This window comes from Pipistrellus hanaki, assembly GCF_964339955.1.
Source record: "Pipistrellus hanaki genome assembly, chromosome: 7".
In the NCBI taxonomy this organism is placed as follows: domain Eukaryota; kingdom Metazoa; phylum Chordata; class Mammalia; order Chiroptera; family Vespertilionidae; genus Pipistrellus; species Pipistrellus hanaki.
In genome coordinates this window covers 17,944,914-17,957,274 of record NC_140509.1, presented here as the reverse complement: position 1 = coordinate 17,957,274, position 12,361 = coordinate 17,944,914, and positions in this window count along the sequence as shown.

The window sequence follows — 12,361 nt, the reverse complement described above, 5'->3', positions numbered from 1 at the left end:
TTCTAAGGAATTGAAACGAGAAGTTGACTTAGGACATATTTATAGTTTCTGAAGCCATATGATACTTTTGTGGGGCTCATTCTTTCAATAAATATTTAGTAAGAGCCCATTTTTTTTCAATGTATTATGCAAATATAAAGATAAGTCAGAGAAGAGGATTTCTTAGTAAGATTCTACTGTCTTAGAAATGGAAATGGAATATAGGATGAGAAGAGTTTGTGATCTTGAGTATGAAACTATATTAAGTGGAATTTTAGTTTCTAAGTTAAAGTGTTAAGTAACATCACAAGTATGTTCTAGGGTTTAGATATCCTACTATTAACAAATTTTACTTTTTAGGTTAGGAATTTTGTTTTATTTTAAATAAAAAACATGATTAATGATTGGTATATGAAATGCACAGGTATGTGTGAGGGTCTATATGTTTCCTATCAGGCTGTAAGATCCAAGACTTTAAAAAATTATATTTATTAGGGTGACATTCGTTAATAACATTATATAAGTTTCAAGTGTACAATTCTATAATACATTGACTGTATATTACAGTTGTGTGTTTCTCACCCCAAGTCTAATCTCCTTTTGTCACCATATATTCACTTGATAATCCTGATACTGTTGTCTGTGTAAGACTTTGTTTTGTTGTTAATTTCTTGCTCTTTGTTTTATATCCTACACATGAGTGAAGTCATATTGTTCTTGTCCTTTCTGGTTTGATTTTATTTAGCATGATATTCTCAAAATCTACCCATGTTGTAGTAAATGACAGTATTTCATTCTTATGGTTTAGTAGTGTTCCATTGTATATATGTACCACATCTTTTTTTAAAAATGGTTTTTATAGATGAGAGAGAGAGAGAGAAATATTGATTGTCTGCCTCTTGCATACTCCCCAGAGGGGATTGAGCCCACAGACTGGGCAAGTGCCCTGACCAGAAATCAAACCTGTGATCTCTTGGTGCATGGGACTATGCCTAACAGCTGAGCCACACTGGCCAGGGCCACATCTTCTTTATCCAATCATTCTCAAAGAATTTTTTCATGTCTTGGCCACCATAAATAATGCTACAAAGAACTTAAGGGTACATAGATATTTAGGAATAAGCTTTTTCACATATTTGGGGTAGATACCCAGAAAAGGGATTGCTGGGTCATATTGTAATGCTATTTTGAATTTTTTGAGGAACCTCCATACTGCTTTCCATAGTGGTTATACTAGTTTACATTCCCACCAGCAGTGAATGAGGGTTGTTTTTTTTCTCTACATCCTCTTCAACATTTGTGATTTCTTCAGACTTTTCATTTCTTCCATATTCTGCCAGTGTTGACTTTGTGCAATAAAGTCTCACTCTAAGCATTCCCAGGACTGGATTTACGCCATTAGCAATGAAAGCCTATCTTCAGGGCTACATCTCTTATCAGTTTAGGGGCTCTTGCCCCTTGGCCCAAGGGAAACAAAGATCGTTCCATTGTGAACTGATGACTTGGCCTGGACCCCAATGTACTTTCTGGCCTTAGCTGGTCCTTTACCTCCCTAGGTCTCAGAATCCAGGATCAGGATTGTATGACCGAGTGTGCCCATGTGTTGAATGGACAACACATGGGTAAAACTGGAGTTAGCAACAAGTAGACAATTACTTATAGTTGCTAAAAAGGATCTGTTCCAGAGCTTATGAGGCAGAAACTTTCCTGATTCTCACAAATCTATAGTGCAAGTCTGACCATGATTTATTCTTAACCTGGTATCTAGTTAATAGAGTGGAGCAATTAATCTTTTTTATTAATGTTATTTTTGTAAATACTTTTCATTTCATTTCTAGTTATGGGGACAATACTAAAAAATGAGGCACACAATTTTAGACCATGTGATGATGCTGGCTGCAATGTGACCTTTTGAGTGACTTCAAAGAAACAAATGATGTTGGCTACACAGAGAGACCAGAAGTCTAATAAATCAGGATGTTTTAATTTTTTTCTCTAAACATTATTTGGTGAATTCAACTATTGTTTCCAGCTAACAATTTTTTGTCTTCAATAAAAGAAGGGAGCCATTATTTTAAAATGAATATTATACAAGGTGGGGCAACAGTAGGTTTACAGTTGAGTACACAAAACACAGAGTGTATTCTTATATTACTTGTTATTAATTATTGTACTATTTCCATATGAACAACTGTAAACCTACTTTTACCTTACCCTGTATTAATATATTGTAGTACCACTGACTTATATTTGAGAATGAATGCAGGTATTCCTATAGTAAAAGTAATATTATAGACACTTTGATTGAATTAGCAAATTTTTTATTTAACATAGCAGAAAGACTCAATAGACAACCATCATTCACTTTGCCCTTTATGTTACATTTATTTTCTTTAGACTGATTAGATTCTATGTGTTTTGACAACTAACAATGACAATGCTTTCATTTCTATTGTTACGCCCAGACTTCATGATCCCCAAGGACCACCAGGGAACTGAGTCCGATGCAATAAACAAAAGAGCCTCTTCCATGCTAGCATGGGCTCTGTCCCACTCACACCGTCAGCATGGTGGAAGAGAGAGCGAATTTCTCCAAGCCCCGGGGTTTTACTCCAGTGGTGATATCACTGCTTTGGCTGACCCTGATTAGTTGGGTGAGGGCTAGGGTCCAGTTACACAAAATGGAGGATAACTCTGCCCTGCCCCACAGTGGAGTCTGGAGTTTATCCTCACCCTGCCCTGCCCTCTCACTATTATGAGCCTTCTTAAAATCTCTTCACTGTGAATAGTATAGCTTCCTATTTTTTAGTAACTTAGTATTATTAAATAATACTTTCACCTGTTGAGACGTACCATTCCCATGCCCTATGCTAAGCACATTAAATTTATTAGCTCACTTAATTTTAAAAAATATTTTTATTGGTTTCAAAGAAGAAGGGAGAGGGAGATAGAAACATCAATGATGAGAGAGAATCATTGATCAGCTGCCTCCAAATGCATCTCTTTCCCCCCTGCAAGATTTGAGAGAAAAAGACTGTATAATGTTTTAGAATGATACATTTTGTATTTTTAATATAAATAGAAAAGTTCACTATTTAATACATAGTTCAATTCAATAAATTCAGACAACTCTATGAAAACAGAACTGGGTTGAACAGTCAGTTCTACTTGTTCTGCGTGAGGACTTTAGAAGACCAGTGTTAGAACTGGGAGCTATTATGCCAGGCCATCCTTTCACAGAGGAGGAAGGTAAGGCTCAGGAAGGTGAAATGATTTGCCTGGGTCAGTACAAAACCCCAGCTCTTCTACCTTCTAATTTTCAGGGTTTTTTCCCCCCTCCACAAAGTTTGCTCCTGCAATTCACTGCTACTTCTCACTGTGGAAACAACTCAAGCATGTTTCTCTGTAATTCCTCAGGTCTATTGGTTATAAGCACGTATCCTAACATACACATTTATACCCTCTTAAAAGTTTTGTGATGGGTGATAAAATATTTGCTCTTTCTTCTGAGAATAGAAATGAAAGAATAATGAAGCACTGCATTTGATAGAACTAGATTATAGGTTTTGCTATGATGATAGTTAGTAAACTTTTATAGCATACAATTACTAAGGAAAACACTATTAATTCATCATTTCTCTTCCTTTAATGCAATTTTCAAATTTGTCTAACTTTCTTATCAGCATAACTTAACCATGGAAGAATGGAGCACAACAATGAAAACCAAGAACATAAATAAACCATGCCCTAATATAAAAACATTTGTTAGATGCCTGTTTCTTGTCTTTAGCACCTTAGGTGATGATAGTGATGCTAACACTTAACAGGTGCCAGGAAAAGTTCTAAGTGTATTTGTTATGTGTGTTATCTCATGTACTAGCCCAATGTACCATCTGGAGATGAGAAGAAGTTGAAATAAGATTCCTTTGGCTATGTATTTGATCAGGGAAGCAATGTATATAAGGCTAAAACCCACTTATATATGGAAACTAGAGGCCCGTTGCATGAAATTTGTGCACTCAGGGGAGGTCCCTCAGCCCAACCTGTGCCCTCTCAGAGTCTGGGAATCGTTGAGTATGTCCAGCAGTTGGAGAGCCCTAGCGCTGCTGTGGAGGCAGGAGAAGCTCCCACCACCGCCACTGTGCTTGCCAGCTCAGGGCTTCTGGCTGAGTGGCGTTCCCCCTATGGGAGTGCACTGACCACCAGGGGGCAGCTCCTGCATTGAGCATCTGCCCCCTGGTGGTAAATGCATATCATAGCAACTGGTAGTTCTGCAGTTTGGTGGATTTGCATATTTGCCTTTTATTAAATAGGATAGGATCCTGACCCAGTCTATCAGGGAAATGGATAGAAGGGAAAGGCAATACTAGTTGGAACATGAATTGAATCAGAGAGCATTTCTAATAGGAGAAGGTGGGTATACAGCTAAAACTTAAGGAAAACAGAGAAGGAAAAACAGAGAGAGAGAGAGAGAGAGAGAGAGAGAGAGAGAGAGAGAGAGAGAGAGAGACAGAGAGACAGAGAGAGAGAGAGAGAGACACGCAGGAGAAATGGGTGCCAGGCATTGTGAAAATATGAAGAAACCTCCTCCCAACTGCAACTGGAAAATCATGTTAATGATATTGGAAGGTGCATTTGACTGATAATAGATAGTTGCTCATGGTTATATTTGAAGGTGGAGTTCTAAAGCCAATGAAATGACTCAAGAGGAATTGAATGCAACTTGACCCTCCTGAACTTGGTACATGAAGATTTTGTGTGCAAGCCAGAGAGAAGCCAGCCAGAGCTAGGTGGGGCTCTGAGCAGAGGATCTCTCCTGGGAATGAATGAAATTTTCCTTGGTGCTAAGGAGTCAGTCCACATCTCCAAATGCATCGAGTAGTTTGTTTCTTCATTCAGCCAACAATCTCACTCAGGGGAGGAAAAAAGAAAAGAAGATCAATTTCCTGGTAACAGAGATGTGCAAAGGATGGTGGATAAATTCATTCACTGATGTAGTCAAATATTTTTGTTTAGATGTGTAATTCATTTAAATATCATATAGAGTGGATTAACTAAAAAAAGCAGCAATAACACCACCTTTGTTTTACTAACAGTTCTTGATTACTATAAAACAATATTTTAGAGAAATTGTAACAAAATACTAAAGCCTAGGTACAAAATTTCATTATGGGGTACATTAAAAATATGTTAAGAACATATGCTAATTCACCATAATAATTTTGGTGGGGGCTACCCCTAGTTGAACAATACAGAGAGGCCTGGTTATTACCCTGATATATAGGGAAATAGGGTCAAAAGATAAGGTTAAGAGGCCATCCTGAGTCTGTGCAGTGAGTGAGAGACATCTCTTGAGTCATTAGGGAGTAGATTATCCTGTTTTGAAAGCAAGTCCTGCCCTATTTTCATTGATTATTTGTTTGCTTTTACCTCTTTGATTTTTCCCCCCAGTGGTTTTTGTTTGCCCTGTTCCTTGGATCATTACTCATGTAATCTATAAAAGGAGGTTATTAGAAACTGTTGATACTCCTTGTCCACAGGAGTTGACATTAGGAATAAATTACATTAAAAATCATATTTTAAAAGTTTTGCATAAAGGGGATCTGTAATTAAAATCAGACATTCCGGATTAATCCCTGATACAAACTGAAACAAATAAAATGAATGAGATATGTAATGGAAGATAAATAACAAATGCTGATAAAGAAAACATGTTTTTTTTTCATTACCATGCAGCTTGGGTTTCATAAGGAATGAATCATCTTCTGGCTCTCAAATGATTAATGTTGGCATTGGTTGCTATTAGACAATGGGGAAAAATATAACTTTCATTCTCCATGCAAATAATTGCAATATTATATTTTAGACATTCATGGGACAAGGGACAGAAAATTTATCTTAACAAGTACTTTAAAATATTTTTTATGATATTTTGATCTTAGTGAAGAAACCTAAACCAAATTTAGGAATTGGTTCAAAAAATAATACAATGAGCAATATTCTTCTCTTTCACATTCTGCAACATAGGATGGGAACTAAATTTTCCTTTTAACTTTCCAGATTCTGAGTCTACATATTTATACATAAAGGAATAATGAAATATTATGTATCTAACATAATTTGTTTGATACAAAGGATGAAAGAAGGTATGGAAATCCAGATGTGATCATGAGTTTAAAAAAATGTACTTGGTATTCTAGAGCACACATCATCTTTTGCAAACTATTTAGATCTTGAACAAATAAGGTGGTTGACCTCAGTACTTGTGATTATAAACACACATGGTTCATCATGTAATTAAAACAAATAGATGTAAGTCTGATTTTGAATGTTTTTTCATATTACAAGAAGTAAAAGAATTAAATTAGACTTGGCAGGAATAGTATAGAAATGATATGTTCTCATTGTACCATGTCGGAAGGCAAATGATGGCAATCGGTGTCATGGTTGGTGATACTGATCGATGGCTTGGCTCAAATAATGTCTGCCAGGTATCTCCTCTCTAAAGCCACTCTTTTCCCATCATGAGGAGAAACACTTGAGAAATGCAATTTCGGTAATAGATACAAAATAATTGCTCGTATCATAAAAGAAAGACTGAGAAACTGTTCTGTGTTAAAGGAGATTAAAGAGATATGCCAACTGAATGCAATGCATGACCTGGTATTTTCTTTTGCTATAAAAGATGTCATTGGTATGATTTCCAAAACCTTTATAAAATGATGGATTATAAGTAGTATTCTCTCAATACTAAGTTCTTGATTTTGAAAATCATGTGTGGCTATATAAGAGAATGTCTTGGCATTTAGGAAACACACATTCAAGCATTTCAGATGTATATGAGGCAAGAGGTAGAATGTTAATATTTGGAGAATCTGAGTGAGTGTGAATTAACACATTTCAGCAATCTCTAAGGCAGAATACTAGGCTCAGTTTTGGCAGCTGGTCCTTCGTTTGATTTCCTGTCAAATCCTGAGCAACATAGACAATCTTGGTCTTTACCTACCTCAACTATCACTCTCAATATTTTTCACTTTGTTCTGTTTTCATTTGTAAAGACTTTATTTTATTTTTTAAATATCTTTTATTGATTTTTTACAGAGTTGAAGAGAGAGGGATAGAGAGTTAGAAACATTGATGAGAGAGAATCATCGACCAGCTGCCTCTTGCACACCCCCTACTGAGGATGTGCCTGCAACCAAGGTACATACCCTTGACCGGAATTGAACCAGGGACCTTTCAGTCCGCAGGCCAACGCTCTATCCACTGAGCCAAACCAGTTTCGTCTGTAAAGACTTTATATTCAGACTTTGAAACTCAGTTACTTTGTGGCCTTAGTGGGCTCAGTTTTATAGGCCTTGCTAAAAGGCTGTCTTTCCCAGCCTCTGATGGTCAAAGAGTCATATGGCCAGGGAGCCCTCAGGGCAGTGTAGTGGGAGACTTCAGGAAGGGTGCTCAAAGAGAGCATATGCAACTGGGAAAGGCACCTTTAGACTTTCCCAAGTCTCTTCCCTCTTCCTCTTGCCTGCATTGTGGGTATCATGGCAGTCACCATGAACCACGATTTGAATCTTAAAGAGGGAAGCCAGGGTTTTGATGGTGGAGCTAAAGAATGGAAAGAGCAGCTAAAGAATGGAAAGAGCCTGAGCCATTGACAACTGGAATCACTACAGCAATGCCAGGCTGCCTCCCTCTGGATTTCTTTTATATAAGAGAGAAGCAGCTGATTGATGATTCGCTTTCATTCTCTTTCATCATTGATGATTCATTCTCTCTCTCTCTCTCTCCCTCTCTCTCTCTCTCTCTCTTTCTCCCTTCCTCTTTCTGAAATCAATAAAAAAAAACCTTTAAAAAGATATCCTATAAACAATAATATAATAGGAAGAACAGCTGTAAAGCTAGGAAAAGTGAAATGTTTAAATTGGAAAATAAGGATTAGAACCCAAATCTTTTATTTCCTAGATCTTTTTCTTTTCTTCCACTACATAACACAAGTTAGAATGTAAGCCATGAGGATAGAATCATCAGGCTTTAAAAATTTTTTTGCTGGTATATCCCCAGTGTCTTGGAACATAGTAAATCTTCAATAAACATTTATTGATTAACTGAATGGGGAATTTTGAAACTAGACAATAATTTGGTTCTTTTTCAAAAAGGAGCATAGAAATATAACTGAGAAGTTAAGTCTATTTCACTGTAGGAAGAAAAAAAATATAAGGCATATTTATGACAAATAAAAATATGCATAAAATAGATACATGCAAGGCACCTATTTCTTTCATGTTCTTATTTAGCTAATAAAATGAGCCTTCAATAAATAGGTTATTAAAATTGCTATTTTTTGTGTTTGTGAAATAAAGCCAATATTTTAAAAATACTTAAAGAGATCATTTGTAAAAAAGAAAATTGATAATGTATTTTGAGAAGTGAAGAATTCTCTATAGATTGGGACTTTATTGCTATATAAATTTGTGTATACACATGACAGATTTGCTTGAAGTATGGCAAACTGATAATGGGGGAGTGAGGACCAGATTTTTTTTTTTTTTTTTTTTTTTTATTACCTATCAACCTTCTACAAATATTACACCTGCACTAATCATTCCCCATCACTGACAGATGGTGGGATGGTTAGGTGGAAATGTTCACAGGAGTAAAAATGTACGTGTTTTTAAAAATAAAGATATCACATGCAGCTGAAATGTTCTAATTAGTACGATGGAATCTTACCTGACGTTACATGGAAATCCCCTCAAAATTTTCAACTTAGAATCATAAAAGCCTCTTTTACCAAAGGGTTTTTATGAGCAAACCATATAATTTTGCGGCTCGCAAGTAAGGTGTAGTAATGACACCTTTCCATTTGTTATTTACTTGTACAGGTTAGAGCAGCAGGCACATGAGGAAAGATCTGAAGAATAACATTGCAATCTTTTGGAGAAACCACATCAATGGTCCAGGCAAACCAGGGAGTGTAAACACTCTATACAGGAGGAGACATTATGGAACGGTTAATGGAGTAATCGGGGCTGAAGACATGCGGCAAGAAAACAAGACATCTCTCCTGAAACCCGGAGACTGTGGGAGGACAGCTGTGTTGCCTAACGATGCTCCAGGAGTCAGAAACAGCAACTCTACAGTATCTCTCCTGTGGTCTCTGGGTTGTACATTACTTCTAAATAATGACTCATGAGAATAAATTGATTTTCACCTATTCTGTGCATCTTGGACTTGTAGGTACTTATGGTAACTAATTAGTTCCAATAGAATGGGCTGGTCCAGATCTCGGTAAATTATGGGATTGCACCCATCATTTAAGTAAATCATGTTTAAGCTGTGAGCACTGGAGGTAGAAGAATGTCACCTTTATAGCCACCCTGATTGTATACACATGTCAGGTAGGTGGGGGAAGTCTAACCAATCTGGTCATGGATAGGTAAGGAGAAAAGAAAGTGGGGGAAGCCATAGTGATTGTCAAAGAAGGGTGTTTTCCTTTCCCTTCCCAGTGTTCCATGTGCGCTGCTTTTTCTCCCAGCTGGCCACACCTCATGGGTCTCCACCACCTTCTCAGCATTTCCAGGTCCGGGCCCCCATTGTTCTTTTAGCGTGGACTCTCTGGCAGTGCCTGAGCTACTTGAGGAAGACATCTGTGCTTTTCTGTGCTTCTGCTCCTCTGATTCATTTTCTCAACCCACTGGCCAGAGAGGAGTCCTTGAAGCTCACTGACCCTACAAAGTCCTGAGGTGACCTTATTCTGGGTGCTTAATTCACCCGGAACTGCCTAGTGATTTCCATGGAGATTTGGCCAGTTTTAGAAAGAAATTATGATTTTGAATCTAAATGTGTTGCCATAAATTAAGAAATGTGATTAAAAGCAACAATTCTAGCACACACTTATACACATCCATAAATGCTGCTCTGAAATTCATAGACATATAACCTACATAGATACTATTTTTACCAAGAAGGGGAAAGGCAAATAGGAGAGAGAGAGACACTATGGTGGGAAGAGGTGAAGAGGTAGGAGCAGAGAAAAAGCCAGGGAAGCCAGATTTCTCAGTCCTGGGAATGCATGCTTCAGAGGTGTACTGTACTGCCCCCTATGTTTGACTTTAGTTATCGGCTCTAAGGTGGTAATTATCAGACTTTTATTTTAGGTACTTTAGAGGGGAGTGCACAGTTAGCACATATTCTCAGGTTCCGCTCTTTTTTTTTTTTTTTAAATATATTTTATTGATTTTGTACAGAGAGGAAGGGAGAGAGATACAGAGTTAGAAACATCGATGAGAGAGAGTCATCGATCAGCTGCCTCTTGCACACCCCCCACTGGGGATATGCCCACAACCAAGATACATGCCCTTGACCAGAATCGAACCCGGGACCCTTCAGTCCCCAAGCCGACGCTCTATCCATTGAGCCAAACTGGTCCCGGCTCAGGTTCCACTCTTAAAATGTTGACTCAGCAAATTAGGAGTAAGGCCTAAGAATTTTTCTTTAAAAAAGGCTTCAGAAAATTTAGGTTCAGGTGGTCATATAAAACTTCTTAGAGAGCCCTAACTGGTTTGGCTCAGTGGATAGAGCGTCCGCCTAGGGACTGAAAGGTCCTAGGTTTGATTCTGGCCAAGGGCATGTACATTGGTTGTGGGCATATCCCCAGTAGGGGGTGTGCAGGTGGCAGCTGATCAATGTTTCTCTCTCATCGATGTTTCTACCAGTAACTCTCTATCCCTTTTCCTTCTTCTCTGTAAAAAAATCAATAAAATATATTTTTAAAAAACTTTTGAGAGAGGGAGAGAGAGAGAGAGAGAGAGAGAGAGAGAGAGAGAGAGAGAGAGAGAGAGAGAGAGAGGGAATGTGTATGTGAAATGAAACTTCCTTTGAATAAATGTGATCATTCTAGAAATTCAGGGTTGAGTTATTTTGATAAAGGAGAAAGAAAGAATTTTTGAATCAAGGAAGGAAAGAGGAAACATTTATCTATGAGATTCATGAGGTATAAAACCTAATAGGGGAGATGTACTGTCATCATTATTCTGTTGTGCTTTTTCAACTGACACGTGTGATTTGATTAGCTTTAAGACCTGACCCAAAAAAGGCGGTCTAGACATCCTCACAAAACTTTCAGAGGTGGGGCTATTCAGACAGCAGTCTATATTGGGAGACAACACAGCGTGACAGAAATGACATACCAACCTGACAATGAGGAGTTCGAGGGTCCAGTTTCCGTGCTTCTTGGGACAAACCTTTTTTATTCTCTAGGCTTCCTTATTCTTTCCTCTAAAATGAAGGCTCTGGGAAAGATGGTCTGCTGTTCTTTTCCAGTGCTGCATTCTGCAGGAAGACCCGGGAATAGCCTTATTGAGTGAATCATTGCTATTAAAAACTGGATAAATGTCAGGTAGTCTATAAGCACCAAGTGGTCAAGGGACTAAATACTAGCAACAATATTATTCAGTTCCTCCTGGAAACCAGGATTGGTGCTACATACTTTATATGTATTTTTCTCAGCCTTTCCCCAAATCAAACAAGCTGGGCTTCTTTACTATCATTTTACAAATGAAGAAAATAAGATTTAGAGAAAAGAGGTGGCATAATATTAGGGCTTAAGAGCAAAGATTCTAGACCCTTGAGCCATGGGCTTGAATCCTGACTGCACCACTTTCTAGCCCCTCGAGTTCCACGTGTGAAAGTTACTGAACACTCCTTGTGCCTTAGTTTCCTTATTGGTAAAGTGAGGATTATGTGTGATACCTCCCTCGTGGGCTCCTCTACATAGTATATATTATGCAAGTGTTTGCTCCAACAGTCATTACTTGTTTTTTTGTGTGTGTTTTTTTTTTAGAACAGAAATTCAAACCCAAGTTTGTTTGAATCTGAAACCCATGCTAGTTCCTTGCTCAACAATTGGTATAACATTGCTGAGCCAGTGTTCAAGCCCAAACACAACCCCAGTGAGTCAAGATGCCTCATTCAGACATGAAAGAGAATGTCAACAGTACCTGGAAAGGGAGGTTACAACATGTTCTCAAACTAGGAGCCATTAAATTCTAAGCCATTATATTTCACATACATCGTCTGCAAACTTTGAATTAAACCTAAGGTTCAAATAAAATTATGAAATTAAATATAACATGTATTTTTAAGAAAATTCACACACTCACACACACACACACACACACACACACACACACACACAGACACCTGTTTGTCACCCTCAGTAAGCTTGTAATGTTGGAATGAACTTTTACTTTAAAAGTGGATGAACTAAGGTACAAAGCAATGTAATTAGTTACTGAATGTTGTTATTTAATGCTCCTATGGACTTCATATAGCAATAGAGCTGATAGTGAGTACAGAAACATAATAAAGAATTATATACTGC